Source organism: Haemorhous mexicanus, chromosome W (genome assembly GCF_027477595.1).
Source record: "Haemorhous mexicanus isolate bHaeMex1 chromosome W, bHaeMex1.pri, whole genome shotgun sequence".
NCBI classification, from domain to species: domain Eukaryota; kingdom Metazoa; phylum Chordata; class Aves; order Passeriformes; family Fringillidae; genus Haemorhous; species Haemorhous mexicanus.
In genome coordinates, this window is record NC_082380.1 from 7,889,509 (window position 1) to 7,908,962 (window position 19,454).

The window sequence follows — 19,454 nt, forward strand, 5'->3', positions numbered from 1 at the left end:
CTGACTGGCATGACTTTTCAAATATCATGGAGACTGGCTTGGCAGCTACATCAGACAATTCCCTCAGGTCTCTGGGATGCATCTCATCAGGTCCCATAGACTTGTGTACGTTCAGGTACCTCAGGTGGTCATAAACTTGATCTTATAGTGGGAAGTGTGACAGTGTTCGCAGGGGTCCCAGGATGAGGGAAGAGAAGAGAATGTTGACTCCATGTTTCAGAAGGCTTGATTTATTATTTTATGATATATATATTATATTAAAACTATACTAAAAGAACAGAAGAAAGGATTTCTGCAGAAGACTAGCTAAGAATAGAAAAGGAATGAATAACAAAGGTTTGTCTCTGACCAAGACAGTCTGGACAGCTGGACTGTGATTGGCCATTATATAAAAACAACCAGATGAGACCAATCACAGATGCACCTGTTGCATTCCACAGCAGCAGATAAGAATTGTTTACACTTTGTTCCTGAGGCCTCTCAGCTTCTCAGGAGAAAAAATCCTAAGGAAAGGATTTTTCATAAAACATGTCAGTGACAGGGAAGCACTTTGCTCCCCCAGTCCCTGTCTTGCAGTCCATACACTCAAGAGATGTGTGAAGGGAGGTTTCCAGTGAAGACTGAGGCAAAAACAATTGTTGAGTACCACAGTCTTCTCATCATCTATTGCTACCAGCTTTCCAGCATTGCTTATCTAGGTATTCCTTCTTTGACCTTCCTTTTCTGTTTGACATTCCTGTAGAAACCCTTCCTGTTATTCTTTGCATCCTTTGCCAAATTCAGTTCCAGCTTTGTCTTGGCCTTTCTCACCCCATCCCTACATGGTCATACTTCTTCTCTATACTCTTCCCAGGTCACCTGTCCTTGTTTCCACGGCCTGTGCATTTGCTTTTTTAGTTTGACAAGCAAGTTCTGACTCAGCCATACCGGTCTCTTGCTTTCTTTGCCCAATTTCTTGCTCCTGGGGATTTCTTGCTCCTAGAGCTCTTGCGCTCTATGGAAGACTTCCTTAAAGATCTGCCAGCTCAGTTCCAGTCCCTTGTCTCCAAGGGCAGTTTCCCAGGGGATCCTATTGACTAGCTCCTGGAAGAGCTGGAAGTTTGCTTTCCTTACGTTCAGGGGCCTTACTTTACTCCTTACCTAACCTATGTCCCTCCGGATTCCAAACTCCACCAGTGCATGATCACTGCAGTCCAGGCTGCCTCCAATCTTGATGACCCCAATAGAGTTCGCTTATGCTGGTGACCATCAGATCCAGTATCTCACCATCTCTGGTAGGGCTGTCTATTACCTGGCTCAAGAAGCCCACAAACTTTCAGTAATGGCAACAAGGTCATAATTTTCTAGCATCTCAGTGGCTTCAAATTCCTCCTGTTTGTTGCCCATGCTGGGTGCATTGGTGTAAAGGTACCTCAGCTGGGCAGTTGGCTGTGTTGCCTTCCTAGAGGAACACCCCTTAATTCTTTTGAGATATTTCCCTGGTGTTTTCCTCTAGATATAAGTGAAAAAATAGCTTACTAACATATGAAACAGCAACAAGCAAAAAAATAACAGTAAATAATCACTAGATACAAAATTGCTAAATCTCACAAACCCCACAGGAACAAAGAGACACCCAAAATGGCTGAGTACAGCTCCCTTCTAAGATGGTGGCCCCCACTGCTGATCACGTGTAGGGAGTCAAAGAGAAAATGGCGTCAGGACAATCCCATTATTGATAAAAGTTCTTCTTGGGGCATCCCATTCCCTGCTGTTGTATGCATACCCTGTGTTTTCTGCTCTCCCACACCAAATCCAGCACAAAGTAACTTATCTGATGCTTGAATATTTTTAAGTGTCGGAGAAAATATTTAGGTGTTTTTAAAGCAAAAAATCAATTTCGTCTTGTCGTTATAGAGCACGACACGGTACAAAAGTACACGACTCCATCAAAAGGTGCAAGAGTGAGATTTATTTTAGCAACGTTGCCTTTATACTTTTCCAAGACACTGACACCCATCCAGCATATACATTCAGTGCCCATTGGTCATAAAAGAGAAACAAAGTTCCCAGTAGGTGATCGGGGAGCCACGTCACTCTGTGAGCTAGCCAGAGTCCATATCTCTTAACTTTTTCTCCTCCATTCTGTCTCCATGGTGACAACCTTGGTCTACCTTCAGGAGAGATATGGGGCTTCTCCTTATCTTCAGGAGGCCCTTGCTAGCTCACAAGAACAGCACAGAATGTCGTTCCTACATGTCTTTTCTGACAACTTTTATATATATGTAGATTCTTACAACTTCTCTGCTCTTATGCGAAGAGTTACGTTTTTGTTGCTTCCATTAATCATGATGTCCTGAAAACTAAGAAAAGGAAATCTCATTGAAAGGGTACAGATTTTGTAAAGCTATCTGGAAACTTTTGTAAGTTTACTTAGGAAAGCTCAACAGACATTTGAGAGAACAGCTTTTGCATTAAATGCTTATTGTGTGGGCTTTTTTGTTGCTAAAGGACAACAAATCTGCCCTTACTTAATGTCTTCTAAAACATCTTGCCTTTCATCAAGGAGGGAATAGAAAAATCAATTTCTGTGTTTTTCTTAAAAAAAAAAAAAAAAGAGAGAATTATGTGAAGAGGAGCACCTTTTCTACCTTTTCAACATTCTTCTCCCCGAAAGAACAAAAAGCCATTAATGTTATATACACCGTATACATATATATGCACTATACATATCTCTGTGTGTGTATTGTATGGATGTATGCATGTGTACAAACATGCATTCACATATAGTTAAGACAAGACTGAGGAAATATTTTAACCAAGATTATTTCAGCAGCAAACATGAAGTGACTTGAAACGTTCTATATTTCTGCCTTTGAACTCCGGATTTTTGTAGTGAAGGATCTTGAATACACCCACTTGGGGCTGTGCATTCTAACAGAACATATATAACTTCACTTCTGCATTTGCTGCTGTGTAGTTTGATGGAATATTTTTCATCGATCTTGATATTTTACAATGAAGATACAGTTGTCTTATTTTTGGTTTGATATAACTTCGGTAAATTCTTAAAAGTATGTAAAATTTACATTTAAACTTTGGTTTAATTATTCTCAGGTTGATAGTGAATACCATTGCATTTGGCTATCAGTAAGCCTAACTGAAAACAAAATTGTATTCCAGAACAGTGTATTCCTAGCTACCCATTATGTGATTGTGTGCCTGTGTTTATTCAGCTCCTACAATACTGTAAAGCATAATTCACCTCAAACTGGCCAAATACTTATTACTTTTTAAAGCATTTGCACATCTTAAAACAGTCTTAGTGTAGATGACCAAAATACAGGTTTATAATTCATAAATATAGTTATTTTGCAGACTTGATTTTCCTTGATATTTTTCTTGAATAGTAAGATGCTGTTTTCATTGACCACCCATTATTTCATAGTAAAGGATGGAGGTGAAAGATCAGACTGTGTCACCTTTGGCTTCTTCTTTTTGGTGAAAGCAATGGCAATCCTGATTGTGACAGAAAGCTATCTAGAGTTTGGACTCGAATCAGGTAACTCCTTTCTTCAGGGTTTGCAATAGCTCTAGTGATTGCATTACATGAAAAGCTAATTTTAAGCAGCTTAGATAGTCTTGAGAATATCTATATGCAAATAAACTCTACATGAAATTCACTTGTAGGAGATATTGCTTTGGAATACCAGTTCTGAAGGATAGCCTGGTAATTTTCTTTGTTTTGTTTTAAATGATGTCATCTTTACCTGGTGTCCTAGGGTGACATTAGGATGCTGGTATCCCCATTTATGTGTGTAATTTATGCTGGATATTATGTTCTGTGCCTTTAAGACTGGCCCTGCAGAGTGAAAGTTTTGTTTTGGGCCTCTTATCAGCCACTCGGTGGGACATATAGATAGTACAGTACATAGTGCTGCTTTTTTGCTTTTTGCCCTGCTTTTCGCTTTGCTCTTGCTTCTGCTCTGCTTCTGCTTTGCTTCTGCTTGCTCTTGCTTCTTTCCTCTGCTCATTAGTTAATTTAGCTAAACAGTCCAAATTCCTTCCTGGACTGTTTTCCCTTTCCTGTTTGGACCTACCCGAAGCTGCTCCGGACTGGGACCTGGGAAACACCGAGAGAGAGTTTGCATCTTGTGGCTGCAGCAGCTGCCCCAGCGCCGGAGGGACAGATAACAGTGACCACCCCCAAGAGGGACTTTCTGAATTTGTCATCTTTTTCAGAGTGGTGAAAGAGCGGTGTCATCCGGTATTGTTCATTGTGTGTGCTGGAGGGTGCTGTTCTTGTCAAATAAACAGGTTCTTTCCACCTCTCTCCAAGGAATTCTTCCAGAACCGGTTGGGGGAAGGGGCTGTGTGGGTTTGCTTTCTGGAGAAGCCCTTTTTGGGGATTCTCTCCCAAATTTGCCCTAAACCAGGACAAATTTTGGCACCCAACGTGCGGCTCGAGAGAGAGAGTGGAAAAACCCTTTTTTGAGTGCATTTTGGTTGCCATTATTCTCTGTTAGTATAAAGCAGTTAATAGTCATGCCTTTTGAATTCATAATGTATTTTGGGGTGAAGGCTTGCCTGCATTTCTGGTCCCTAGGGTTTTTTGAGATCTTAATACCTCTATGGTCCCTGGGTTTATTTTCTTATCCAGAAATAGCTCTCGTATTGTCCCTAATACGTAGCTTTTACAGCAGAGGGGCAGTGACCAGAATAGCTATCCTGCTGGGCTTGGTGGTAATGGCTTGTAAGAAGTTTATAAACATGTTGGGGTCTGCTCCAGGTGTGAATGGTTCGTGGTTATGGTTATGCATCCAGTTGGTTAGAGGAGGAGCAGGGGGTGAGGCTTTTCAGCCTTTGCTTTCCTTCTTCTCCTCTGAATCTGTTACATCACTATTGGAGAATGTTCAGTTTCCCCTGAATGTTAAAGAGACTGTCTTTCTGGTACTCAGTCTGGTAAGCTTCCTCTATATAGTCTGCTGCATCTCTAGAATGAGGGCTGAGATTTCTAGACGGGCTGATGAGACCCCTGACTCAGGAGTAGACCCAGGTGTGGAAAATCCTAAGTGGTGTGGGAAATGGGAGAATATGGGCCAAATCCTGAAGGAATTCTCTGACCCTATAGTCTGGGACTTTCCCCATGAACAAATTCAGAACCCAGCTGAGGTGGGGAAATATCTGAAAGAGAAGTACCAGGATGACCCTAAGGAGAAAAATATCATTGCAGTGAGCTGGGCCTTGGCATATGCTTATCACACATTGCTAGATACGGTTGGGCAGCAGACAGAGGCAGGGGGGCAGGAAGACAAAACAGCAGCTATCCCGGTCACTCAGGCTGCAGCCAACAGCCCAGGCTCAAAGCCAGCAGCCAAGCTAGATAGTGAGCCTAAGCCAGCAGCTAAACCAATGGCTGTTGCTACTAGCACTAGAAGTGGAAAATGCATGGGCAAGACCAATCGGCCAGTGGATGATGATGATGATGATGCAGGAGAAGGACCCTCCGGGCCTCCTGATATAAAAGCAGAAGTCAAAGCAGCAGGTGCAAGATCAGAAGCCAATATGGAGTCCTTTTCCCTGAAGGACCTCCGTGGCCTAAGGAAGGATTACACCCAGCGGCCTGATGAATCCATAATTAGTTGGTTAGTCTGTCTCTGGAATGCTGCAGGTGAGGCCACAATTCTGGATGGCACTGAAGCAAGGCATTTGGGATCCCTGTCACATGATCCTGTCATCGACCAAGGAATAAAGAGGGGGGTTAATCCTCACAGCCTCTGGGCACGGGTCTTGGACAGTGTTGCACAAAGATACCTGTGTGCAGATGGTCTTTATATGCAGCAAACCCAGGGGAAGACCATAGAGCAAGGCATCCAATGCTTGAGAGAAATGGCAGTGGCAGAGATTGTCTTCTCAGGTGACGTAACAACTAGGAACCCAGACTTGGTACCATGCACGTCTGTGATGTGATGGAAACTTGTATGACTTGGGCCACATGAATATGCTTCTGCCTTAGCCATAATGGAGCGGGATGAGAGGGATGAGACCGTGCTGGATATGGTGAAGAAGCTCCAAGCATATGCAGATGCTGTGCATGGCCCAACACATGCCAGAATCGCAGCGGTGGAAACATGTCTGCAAAAGTTAGAGGATAAGATAGAGGAGAATCACAAGAAGCTCAGAGAGGAGATTAAGGAAGACCTTCGCCAAATCTCAGCAGTACAGATCAGAGGTCCTAGTGCCCAATACAGACGTTCCCCAGATGGAGAAAGAAGGTACACCCCACGAGCTGAGCTGTGGTTCTTCCTGCGTGATAGTCGAGAGAACATGGGGAGATGGGATGGGAAATCTACTGCTGCTCTGTCACGACGGGTACGTGAATTGAAGGAAGGCAAGACTCAGAGAGGGAGTTCCACCAAAAGGGAAGCAGCTTCAGTTGCCCATAGCCGAACTGCCAGATACGATGATGATGATGACATGTCCGATCCCCTTGAAGGAACATCCAAGACATATGCTCAGGGAAAGAAGCATGACCAGGCTTAGAGGGGCCCTGCCTCTAGCCAGGTAGAGGCTAGGGAAAATCGTGTTTTCTGGTCTGTGTGGATTCGTTGGCCTGGCACATCGGAACCACAGGAGTATAGAGCTTTGGTTGACACTGGTGCTCAATGTACATTAATCCCATCGAGACATGTGTGGGCACAGTCTGTTTCTATTGCTGGTGTGACAGGGGGATCCCAGGATTTCACTTTGATGGAAGCGGATGTGAGCCTGACAGGAAATGAGTGGAAGAAACACCCTATTGTGACTGGCCCAGAGGCACCATGTATTTTGAGCATAGATTACCTTCGAAGTGGGTATTTCAAGGACCCAAAACGACTCAGGTGGGCATTTGGGATAGCAGCTATAGTGACAGAGGGCATCCAGCAATTGGACACCTTGCCTGGACTGTCTGAGAATCCATCAGCAGTAGGACTTCTGAAGGGAGAAGAGCAACAGGTGCCAATTGCCAATTCCACAGTGCATCGACGGCAGTATAGAACCACTCGAGATGCTGTGATCCCCATCCATAAGATGATCCAAGAGCTGGAGAGCCAAGGGGTGGTCAGCAAGACCCACTCACCCTTCAACAGCCCCATTTGGCCTGTGCGTAAATCTGAAGGAGAATGGAGATTGACAGTGGACTACCGTGCATTAAATGAAGTGACTCCACCACTGAGCGCTGCCGCGCCAGACATATTAGAGCTCCAGTATGAGCTAGAGTCCAAGGCAGCAAAGTGGTATGCCACTATTGACATTGCCAATGCATTTTTCTCCATTCCTCTGGCAGCAGAATGCAGGCCTCAGTTTGCTTTCCCCTGGAGGGGAGTGCAGTATACCTGGAACCGACTGCCCCAGGGGTGGAAGCACAGTCCCACCATCTGCCATGGACTGATCCAGACTGCACTGGAAAAGGGTGAGGCTCCAGAACACCTCCAGTATATTGATGACATCATTGTGTGGGGGAACACAGCCACAGAAGTGTTTGAGAAAGGACAGAAAATCATCCAAATCCTCCTGGGAGCTGGTTTCGCCATTAAAAAGAGCAAAGTAAAGGGACCAGCTCGTGAGATTCAGTTCCTAGGAGTGAAGTGGCAGGATGGACGGCGTCAGATTCCTACCGATGTCATTAACAAAATCACAGCTATGTCTCCACCGACCAATAAGAAGGAGACAGAAGCTTTCCTAGGTGCCATAGGCTTTTGGAGAATGCACATTCCCGAGTACAGTCAGATCGTGAGCCCTCTTTACCTGGTCACCCGCAAGAAGAACAATTTCCACTGGGGCCCTGAGCAACAACAAGCTTTTGCCCAGATCAAGCAGGAAATGGCCCATGCAGTAGCCCTTGGTCCGGTCAGGACAGGACCAGATGTGAAGAACATGCTCTACTCTGCAGCCGGGAACCATGCCTTTGGCAGAAGGTGCCTGGGGAGACTCGGGGTCGGCCGCTAGGATTTTGGAGTCGAAGCTACAGAGGGTCTGAAGCCAACTATACTCCAACCGAGAAAGAAATCTTGGCTGCCTATGAAGGAGTCCAAGCTGCCTCAGAGGTGATTGGCATGGAAGCACAACTCCTCCTGGCACCCTGACTGCTGGTGCTGGGGTGGATGTTCAAAGGCAAGGTTCCTTCCACTAACCATGCCACCAGTGCCACATGGAGCAAGTGGATTGCTCTTAACACTCAGCACGCCTGTATAGGTAAACTGAATCGCCTTGGGATTTTGGAGGTAATTACAAATTGGCCCGAAGGTGAGAATTTCAGTGTCACAGATGAAGAACAAGAACCAGTGACACAGGCTGAAGAGGCTCCTCCATATAACCAACTGCCACCAGAGGAAACACACTATGTTCTTTTCACGGACGGTTCCTGTCGCATCATAGGTATGAACTGGAAGTGGAAAGCAGCCATATGGAGCCCAACACGACAGGTCGCTCAAGCTACCAAAGGAGAAGGTGGATCGAGCCAACTTGCTGAACTCAAAGCTGTTCAGCTGGCCCTGGACATTGCTGAGAGAGACAAATGGCCAAGGCTCTACCTTTACACTGATTCATGGATGGTAGCCAATGCTCTGTGGGGATGGCTGGAGAGGTGGAAAGAGGCCAATTGGCAGCGTAGGGGAAAACCAATTTGGGCTGCTGATGAGTGGAAAGACATCGCTACCAGGGTAGGGAAGCTACCTGTGAAGGTCCGCCATGTAGATGCCCATGTCCCCAAGAGCAGAGCTAATGAGGAGCACCAAAACAATAAGCAAGTAGACCAGGCTGCCAAGATAGGGGTGTCCAAGATAGACCTAGATTGGCAACACAAGGGAGAGTTATTCCTAGCTCGGTGGGCCCATGATGCCTCAGGCCATCAGGGCAGGGATGCCACCTATAAGTGGGCACGAGACCGAAGGGTGGATTTAACCATGGACAGTATTTCTCAGGTTATCCATGACTGTGAGACGTGTGCTGCCATCAAGAAAGCTAAGCGAGTGAAGCCCCTATGGTATGGTGGGCGATAGTCCAAGTACAAGTATGGGGAGGCCTGGCAGATTGAGTACATCACACTGCCCCAGACACTCCAAGGCAAGCGCTACGTGCTCACAATGGTAGAAGCCACCACTGGATGTTTGGAAACCTACCCTGTGTCTCATGCCACTGCCTGAAACACCATCCTAGGCCTTGAAAAGCAAGTCTTGTGGAGACATGGAACCCCTGAGCAGATTGAGTCAGACAATGGGACTCCTTTCAAGAACAGCCTTATCAAGACCTGGGCTAGGGAACATGGCGTTGAGTGGGTGAACCATATCCCCTACCACGCACCAGCTGCAGGCAAAGTAGAGAGGTACAATGGGCTACTAAAAACCCAGCTGAAAGCCTTGGGTGGGGGATCTTTCAAAAATTGGGAGCAGCATTTAGCAAAGGCCACCTGGTTAGTTAACACCAGACATTCCACTAACCGAGCAGGTCCTGCCCAGTCTGAGTCCCTGAATATAATAGATGGAGATAAAGTCCCAGTGGTGCATGTCAGAGGTTTGTTAGGGAGGACGGTGTGGATCAATTCTGCTTCGAGTACAGACAAACCCATCCATGGGGTTGTCTTTGCTCAGGGACCAGGTCGCACATGGTGGATACTGCAAAGAGATGGAACGACATGATGTGCACCTCAGGGAGATCTGATTGTGGGGTGAGAGTGATGTGCAAATATCACTGTTTGCTGTGTTATTGCCATTGTCTGTACACTAAACCGTACAGACATGAGATAGGAGGAAATTGTTTGACGATATGGGTATAAGAGGAAGAATGTCCTAGGGTGACGTTAGGATGCTGGTATCCCCATTTGTGTGTGTAATTTATGCTGGATATTATGTTCTGTGCCTTTAAGACTGGCCCTGCAGAGTGAAAGTTTTGTTTTGGGCCTCTTATCAGCCACTCGGTGGGACATATAGATAGTACAGTACATAGTGCTGCTTTTTTGCTTTTTGCCCTGCTTTTCGCTTTGCTCTTGCTTCTGCTCTGCTTCTGCTTTGCTTCTGCTTGCTCTTGCTTCTTTCCTCTGCTCATTAGTTAATTTAGCTAAACAGTCCAAATTCCTTCCTGGACTGTTTTCCCTTTCCTGTTTGGACCTACCCGAAGCTGCTCCGGACTGGGACCTGGGAAACACCGAGAGAGAGTTTGCACCTAGTGGCTTGCAGCAGCTACCCCAGCGCCGGAAGGACTGATAAAAGAGCAACCACCCCAGGAGAGACTTTCTGAATTTGTCATCTTTTTTCAGAGTGGTGAAAGAGCGGTGTCATCCGGTATTGTTCATTGTGTGTGCTGGAGGGTGCTGTGCCTGTTAAATAAACAGGTTCTTTCCACCTCTCTCCGAGGAATTCTTCCAGAACCGGTTGGGGGAAGGGGCCGTGTGGGTTTGCTTTCTGGAGGGGCCCCTTTTTGGGGATTCTCTCCCAAATTTGCCCTAAACCAGGACACCTGGGTTATTTCCTTTGCTAATTATATTTACATTCCAGTTTTATCTTTAATCCATTTTGCCTTTGTTGTGGTTTGACGCTGGTGGGATGCCAGGCACCCACCAATGCTGTTCACTCACTCCCCTCTGCAGCTGGACAGAGGAAAGAAAATTTAACAAAGGTTGAGATAAGGACCAGGAGAGATTGCTCGGCAAATACCATCACAGGCAAAACAGGCTCAACTTAGAGATATGAAGTAAATTTATTACTAACAAAATCAAACCAGGATAATGAGAAGTAAAATAAAATCCTTTAAAACACCTTCCCCCCACCCCTGCCTCCTTCCAGCTCTACCTTCTACCACAGTGGCACAAGGAGATAGGGAATGAGGGTTATGGTCAGTTCATCACCTGTGGCTTCTCCCGCTGCTCAGGAAGAGGAGTCATTCCCCTGCTGCGCCGTGGGGTCCTTCCCACAGGAGACAGTTCTCTATGAACTTCTCGAACATGAGTACATCTCATGAGCAATAATTCTCTGCAAACTGCTGCAACACAAGTCCATCCCACAAGCAACGGTACACCTCAAACTGCTACAGCATGGGACACTCTTCCATGGGGTGCAGTCCTTCAAGGACAGGCTGTTCCAGCATGGGAGCAGGGCCCTTCTCTCCACAGATCTCCAATGGGCTCACAGCTACCTCTAGGCATCCACCTGTTCCAGTGAGGGGTTCCTCCACAGGCTGCAGGTGGATCTCTGCATCCCTGTGTCCCTCTATGGGCTGCAGGGGAACAGCCTGCTTCACCATGATCTTCACCATGGCCTGCAGAGGAATCTCAGCTCTGGCACCTGGAGCACCTCCACCCCCTCCTTCTTCACTGACCTTGGTGTCTGCATAGTTGTTCTTCTCACATGTTCTCACTCTGCTCTTCTGTGGCCAAAATTAAAACTGCACAACAACCTTTTTTTTGTTTATATTTCTTCTTAAATATGTTATCACATAGGCATTACCACCATTTATAATTGGCCCAGCCTTGGCCAGTATCACATCCATCTTTAGAGCCAGCAGGGACTGGCTCTGCTGGACATGGAAGAAGCTTCTAGCAGCTTCTCACAGAAGCCACCCCTGTAGCCCCCCCCCCCCCCACTACCAAAAACCAGGCCATGCAAAATCAATACACCTTGCATAGTAAAGTCAAGTTCCTCTACTGAAAAGTTACTTACCTTCTTAAAAATGAATGTTCTATTCAGATTTATGAAATGTACAAATATCAGAAATGTTTTCAAAGACCCTTAATAGCTGAGTTTTATTGCATTGTCACATACTAGTTAGCACATGAAAAAGCTATGCTAGACATAATTTGTTGTTAATAATAATGCTTGTAAAAAATTTTTACAGTATGTCCTGTTACCTAGAATTTTTAAAAAAAGAGATTTTATATTTGTACTTTGATATTATACATATGATTTATGTCTCGGCAGGATTCTCAAATTTTTCAGAAAGTGCTATGTAGTTTCTTGAAAACCAGGTTTTGGAATCCCAGTAATTTTCTGGAAATACACTGGTCTTCATTATGTTGCATTTATAACTGAACCACTTGGATTTTCTTAGCAAGCATTTGTCTTGCATGCTTTGCTCTTATAGACAGTTAGAAACTCTGTATTAATGTGAAGAGGTGGATTAATGAAAATAATCCATAAATATTTACCAAGTAACTTGCTGCATTTGTGTATTTCCTTTTTATTCCAAAATTATCCCAGTCTAAAAAACACAATTAAAAACTATAAAAGTATATCTCATTATGCTTCTTAAACAATCCTTTCAGATTTGAAAAGATTGCTTAAAACAAGAGAAAAGTATATTTTGCAGTTCCTGTGGTATGAAGGAAGATGAGAGTGCAAAAGCTACAATAAAAATGGAATTAGGAGTAAATTTTTACTTTTTACTTTCAGTCATGTTTTCAGGCTATAATAGTAATTTCCTCTTGGCAAGCACATCTGCCTGCTACAGTGCATCCAAGTTTTGTATAGACTGACATAGCTTATGATGTTGCTTATATATACAATCACTGTGATAGACAGCCTCTATGTTTTGTAAACGGGATTCTATTACAATCCTTGCCTTAAACACATGACCTAAAATGCTTGTAATATGGTATGTTATCACTGTGGGAATACAAATTCGAATTTCTTCTTTGGAAATTTTCAAGTATTGTATAAGAATTGTATTTTTTTATTTGTGAGAACCAGAAGTTTAAAATATATACTTAGATTAATATGCCATTTATAGATATGGATATTTAATGAGAAAGAAACCTTCATCTGAATCTTATGCATTTCTTAACCTTTCTTTTCTCTGCTTTTCATAAACTATACTGAATTTACTAATTTATGTATTCATTTTTCTGTTTGTCTCCATTTCCTTTTAGGCATTCACAGTGCTTTGGCTGTTTACAGCAGTGGTTGAGTTGATGATGGTGTCTCTTGATAGTTTGAATGGCATAACTTAAAAATAAAAATTTGCCTTTGACCAGTTAAACTTGAAATGTATGTGTTCTTCTATTAAAAGTATAATAATTGAGTTCATTCCACTATTTATTTTTATTGCATAAATTGTAAATCACAATATAAAATTAGTATTTTTGGGTTTTTTTTCTCTCTGATAACAATTTTAACATCTTGCAGGAAAGAGCTTAGGTTTTCATTTTCTAATGCTGAAGAGATTTTTATTCTTTTTAGTAAATAAATAGGTGGCTTGCTTGATTTTTATTTCAATTTGATTAACTGCTAGATACTGTTGATTTGAATGAAGTTTTTGATATCCATCACCCCCCCCCCCCCTTCTTATTTCTTTTCTTTTCTTTTAGGGGTCCTGTGTCTAAACTAACCTTCAAATTGTTCCTGGCTGTTCTTTGTTCACATATTGGTGCTTTTTTGACATTCCCTGATTTGCGACTGGCTCAAATGCATCTTGATGCTCTGAATTTAGCAACAGAAAAAACAACACAGTAAGAGAAAATATATATACATATATACAATATATATGTTACTCAATCTTAAATCACAGTTTAATGTCTGAAAATGAAAAATCCAAACTATTAAGAAGGTAGTGACTGACTAAGAATTCTGTTGCTGCCTGCTTTTCATATCTCCAGAAGATCTGTGACATGCCTCTGTGCTCAACCTGCCCTCTGCCAATCTATTACATTCTTTGTCTCAAAAGTGGAATATGAGTTAAAGCAGCATTCCTTTTCTTTCCTTGAGTGAGAGATCCACCATGAACGTTATACTTCCCGTTTCCTTTCCCCCCTATCTTTTTGGAAATTTAAATAACTGTCTGGAAGAAGAGGTGCAGCCACAGATGTTTTTTTTTTCTTCTAGATGGGCCTTTGTTAATGTTGTAAATGATAAAATCGGCAGCCAAATTATAAAAAAATTTATAAATTTATTAGATTGACAACTGAAAAATAGAATATTATAAAACCACCACAGCCAAGACAGCGTCAACCCTGGACTTTGACGCTGGGTGAACTTGGGTCAAACTGACGTAGTGTCAGCGTCTCCCAAGGTTTCACACAAACTGCTCTTGGTAGCCAGCTTATATACAGTTAATTCCGCTTGAAGCAGAAATGACCTAAGATTTCTGTAAGTCCCTGCATATATATAACGGGGACTATACAGATTCAGTCCTGTACAAAAGTCAGTCCATAGGTTTGGATGGTTGTCTGGGCTCCTCGAGATAGTCTTCAGTTGTAGCCAAGACTTTGCTGGTTCCTTGATGTAATCTCTTCTAGGTGCTTCTGTGAATGTTCTGGACATTCCTGGGAAATGGCCAATGATTGCCCAGGAAGGACTCATTCATTCGTTAATAGTCATGATTTTATCTGGGTGAGTCCGGGAAATCTTTTGAATAGAAAGGAAAGCCCTGCTTCTGGCCATGGGGGTCAGAGGCATGGTTGGATCTTTATAATTTTCATACAGTTACAAAGCATGAATTATCTCTATCATATACTACAGTTAATAAAATTAGGTTAAGATGCAAAGAAAAAAACAGAAAGTGAAGAAATAGCTTCAGAAAGGCAGTCAAGTTGAAACACATTAAAAGGGAATCTCAGTAATCTAAAACTCAGTAAAAACTTCTGTTAATAAATATTGAATTTAGATTAAGATATAAAAAAGCATTCAACTATTAAAGTGTTAAAATAAAAAGTAAATTAAAATTGTCCTTTAAAGTATTTCAGTACTTCTTACATTATGATGACCCAGAATATATGTCGCAAAGGTTCGTATAAGTTAAAGGAACATTTTCATTTTCAGCTGTTGTTGAATTTTGAAGTAAAATGTTCTCTTGTATTAAACTATTTCTCTTCAGCATTCTCTAGCTGAGGAAACAACTCTAAATGTCTTTCATAGATCATAACCTCTGAATATTAAATGCAGAATAATGACAAATTCTGCAGTATAGGCCATTGTGATCATGTAGGTTGGCCACTTTCATAAGAGAACCATTCGATTTTCTCACATGTAAATTATTTCTCCTCAGACTGAAGTGTATTTTTGCCAAAAAATGCCCTGTTTAAAAATTTTAACTATGTTTGAAATGGACCCTTTACTCTTGGTAAATTGTTATCTAACTACTTTGTATTAGATTTGGACTCTCATTCTAGATGAATACATCCAATTACAACTGCAAGCTATTGACTGTTGTATCTGCTATTAAGCTTCAGTCTGTGTAGATTATCGAGTCACCTCTTAAACTCCTGATTTTTTCATTTTTATGGTTTTCAGTATTTTAGAATTTCTTGTGCCTTTTCTGTAACTATCCTCTAATTTTCCTACATCTGTCTTGATCTGGGCACATGAGATCTCAGGCAGAAATATCAAATAAAAAGAGTTTTTAAAAATATGTTAATAATTAAAGGCAGTGCCCAAATAACATTGGCCCATTACAGGATGAAGATGGTCATCTCACAAACAGGGACATGGACAAGTCTGAGATCTTTAATGCTTTCTTTGCTTTGGTCTTCAACATTGATTATGGGCTCTGGGACCCCCAGAGCACTGAGCTGGAGGACCATGATTGTGAGAATGATCAACTCCCAGTTGACTCTGAACTTGTGTGGGATCTGCTACTCTTATTTTCTTAAGAAAAAGAGAGAAAAAAATAACAAAGAGAGAGAAAAATAAAACCCAAGAAAGACAATCCTCAAAGACCCGGCTGATTTTATCAAAAAGCCTCTCCTGATCATTTTTGAGAGGTCATGGAAATCCAGAGAGGTCTCAGCTGACTGGAAGCTGGGGAACATAGTCCCTATTTTCCAGAAGGAGCCCCCCAGAAACTGCAGGCCTATCAGTCTCACTTCAGTGCCTAGTAAAATCATGAAAAAGATTATTCTGGGAAGTATTGAAATCACATGGAAGACAACGCAGTCATCAGTCATAGCCAGCACAACTTCATGGTGGGAAAGTCCTGCTTGTAGAATATGATTTCCTTTTATGACAGGGTAACCCACTTAGTTGATCTAGGAAAGCCAGTAGATGAAATCTTTTTGGACTTGAGGAAAACTTTTGCTGCTGTCTCTCACAGGATCCTTCTGGACAAAATGTCCAGCACACAGCTGAATAACTGTATTACACAATGGGTCAGCAACTGGCTCACGGGTCAGCAAAAAGAGTTATAGCAAGTGGGGTTACATCAGGCTGGCACCAGTCACTAGTGGGGTTCTGCAGGGCTCCATCTTAGGCCCGGTTCTTTTCAACATCTTCATCAATGACTTGGACATAGGACTTGAAAGAATACCAAGTAAGTTTGCTGATAACACTAAACTGGGAGGAGTTATTGACTCCCTTGAGGGCACAGAAGCCTTGCAGAAAGACTTCGACAAATTAGAGGACTGGGCAATCATCAACTGCATGAATTTCAACAAAAGAAAGTGCCAGAAACTGCACCTGAGATGGGGCAACCCTGGCTGTGGGTATAGACTGTGGAACAAGACACTGGAGAGCAGCTGCAGAAAGGGACCTGAGGGTTCTGGTTGATGGCAAGTTGAATATAAGTCAGTAGTGTCCTGGCAGCCAGGAGGGCCAACCATGTTCTGTCCTGGGGTACATCAAGCACAGCATCACCAGCTGGTCAAGGGAGGTGATTGTCCTGCTCTGCTCTGCACTGGTGTGGTCTTACCTTGAGTCCTGTGTGCAGTTTTGGTCATCACAATATAAGAAAGACATTAAGATATTAAGGAGCATCCAAAGGAGGGCCATGAGGGTGGTGAAGGGTCTGTAGGGGAAGTCATATGAGGAGTGGCTGAGTTTCACTTGGTTTGTTCAGCCTGGAGGGACTAAGGGGAGACCTCATTGCAGTTTTCAACAATCTCATGAGGGGAAGTGGATGGGCAGGTGCCAATCTCTTCACTCTCGTGACCAGTGACGGGACTCAAGGGAATGGCATGAAGCTGAGTCAGGGGAGGTTTAGGTTGGCTATTAGAAAAAAATTCTTCACCCAGAGGGTGGTTGAACACTGGAACAGGGTTCCCAGGGAAGTGGTCACAGCACCAAGCCTGCCAGAGTTCAAAAAGCATTTGGACAATGCTCTCAGGCACATAGTTGGATTCTTGGGCATGTCCTGTGAAGGGCCAGAAGTTGGACTTGAGGATCCTGATGGGTCCCTTCCCACTCCGCATAATCTATGATTCTATAATTACAGAATGGGAGACTTATAGAGACCAGCGACTTAAAATAATTTGAGATTAGGCAAATGATGAATTGCCACCTCAGTAACATGGTCAAAATTACTAACGTGAATCTTGCGTATATAAATAGGGAATAAAATTTTGGGTAGAATAGAATTCAGATATTCTGATGTCAATTTTAATTTTGACTGCCTGTTTGGTTTTCCTTTAGCAGCATCCTTTTACATATATATTTTTGAATCCTCTTAATTAATTCGTACAATTTTCCTACACATTCACTCAATTTCCAGAGCCTGCTTCAAGAATCTTTCAGCCTTTCTACCTTTACTCAAATAAACACCAAGTGGTTCTTGCCACTCTTTGTCACATTCCAGTCCACTAATGCAATAGGCTGTCTTAAATAAGTAGAAGTTTATTTCACAAGTGTCCTAGGTTGACTATATGATGCTTTTATCCCCAATCGTCTTGTTCTGTTTATGCTGAATAATAAGTTTTGCACCTTTAAGACTTGTTCCAGAGATTGAAGAGGGGAGAGAAGAAGCACACAGTTTGTTTTCAGACACTGAACTCACTCCTCCACATTCCTGCTCCTGGACTGTGTTGTCTGTGGATAGACAGACAGCAGGACAGAGCTCTCTTTTGCTTTTAGTTAGTTTAGCTAGCTGAGGCAAAGAAGTTCCCTGGACTGTGGGGGTTTTTTTTCTTTTTTCCTTTTTCTTTGGACCTGTTTAAACCTGCTCTGGACTGAACACCCAGAAGAGCACCAGCAGCTCACATCGGTGGCCACCGGGCCGGGCCTGGGCCGCGGCATTTCCAGCACCGGAGGGACTGATAAGGGACTGAGTGAGCTGAACTGCAACCTGGAGATGGGACTTTCTGGGTTTGTCATCTCTTTTGGAGCAGCAAGGGGTTTTATTGTTTAATATTGTTTAGGTTTTATTGTTTAATAAACAGGTTTTTTTCCACTTTTCTCCAAGGAGATATTTTCTCCTGGACTGGTTGGGGGGAGGGGCCGATTGAATCTGCTTTCCTAGAGGAGCCCTTTGGGGGTTCTCTCCCAAATTTTCCCTGAACCAGGACAACAAGTTACTGAAATGCTTTGGATTGCTCCTCCTTAAGCTTCCTAAGTAAAAATCTTCATTAAACTGGATGATCTGACCTACGAAAAGTGTTTCTTCTAGTCTGTTTAGATAATTGAAAATAATCTGAGTACATTTATAATAAAGCAAAAAAAAAATCACATTATAGCAACATATTTAACATATTTTCCATAATTATCCATCTAAGATACCTACTCAAGACTAAAACAGTAATGGCCACTGCAGTTCGGTATTATGCCATTGTATGGAAATTTTCAACAACTATCTTTTACTATAGCATGGTAAAATGCATGTAGTTCCTTTGGCTACTTTGGTTGAATATCTAAAAACTTGATTTTTTTTAAAACCACAACCAGTGTGATTTCACAGTATGTAATATGACTGTTTTGTTGAGACTTAAGCCATACCTTTAAAAAATGAAGTAATTCTCTTAATTACCTTTTCTCCCCTATTGTAAAACTTGTATTACTCTTCTGTACCACCAGTTTCAACAGTACAGTAACTGTATTTATTAACTCACTTCCTTTTTTTTCTCCTCTTCCAGAACATTGCTGCATATAAACTTCTTGTCTCCTTTACTTATGGTTCTACTGTGGGTAAAACCAATCACTAAGGACTACATTATGAATCCACCTTTTGGCAAAGAGAGCGTACCTTTGTAAGATTCTCTTTAAAAATTCTTTATGGGGTATTGAGGATAAAACCTTAAGTCAAAGTAGTGCCCTGTAAAAGTCATAGCAACATGGAAAACTTAAAACTGTGGCTGTGACTAGCATCTATCATAAAAGGTAATGTAGAAGTTCCAGCTTAGCTGTAAAGGGCTTCTGTTGTTTAGGAAGAATGAGAATTAGTTGCAGAGTATTGAATCCAATGAAGAATGGTAAGGCAGTGGTTTCCAAAGAGCTGCTATCTTCTGGCATGTTTGCGTCTGAGTTCTACATTGTTCTTCCTAGGGACAGAACACCATGTCATTGCCAGCTTCTAATACCTTGTGTCTTACTTATTGGTCTAAGACGGAAGTAATTTCACTGAAGAGGATTGAGATACATTGGTATGAGAACTGACCTAAGGTCCTTAGTAGTATGAAACTTGTCTTAAAATCTGTGTGAAGATGAAGTGCATACGGCATTCATTAGCTAAAATATTTTAAAGAATAAAAAGGGAAAGAATTTTCAGGAATAATTGTATCTGAAATCAGTATTGTGTAAGTAGCATAG

At 42.5% G+C, this 19,454-nt stretch overlaps 1 pseudogene; it reads left to right on the forward strand.

Moving 5' to 3' along the window:
* The window catches only part of LOC132341417 (transmembrane protein 161B-like), a 124,106-nt pseudogene that overhangs the window by 98,383 nt on the left and 6,269 nt on the right, over positions 1-19,454 (forward strand).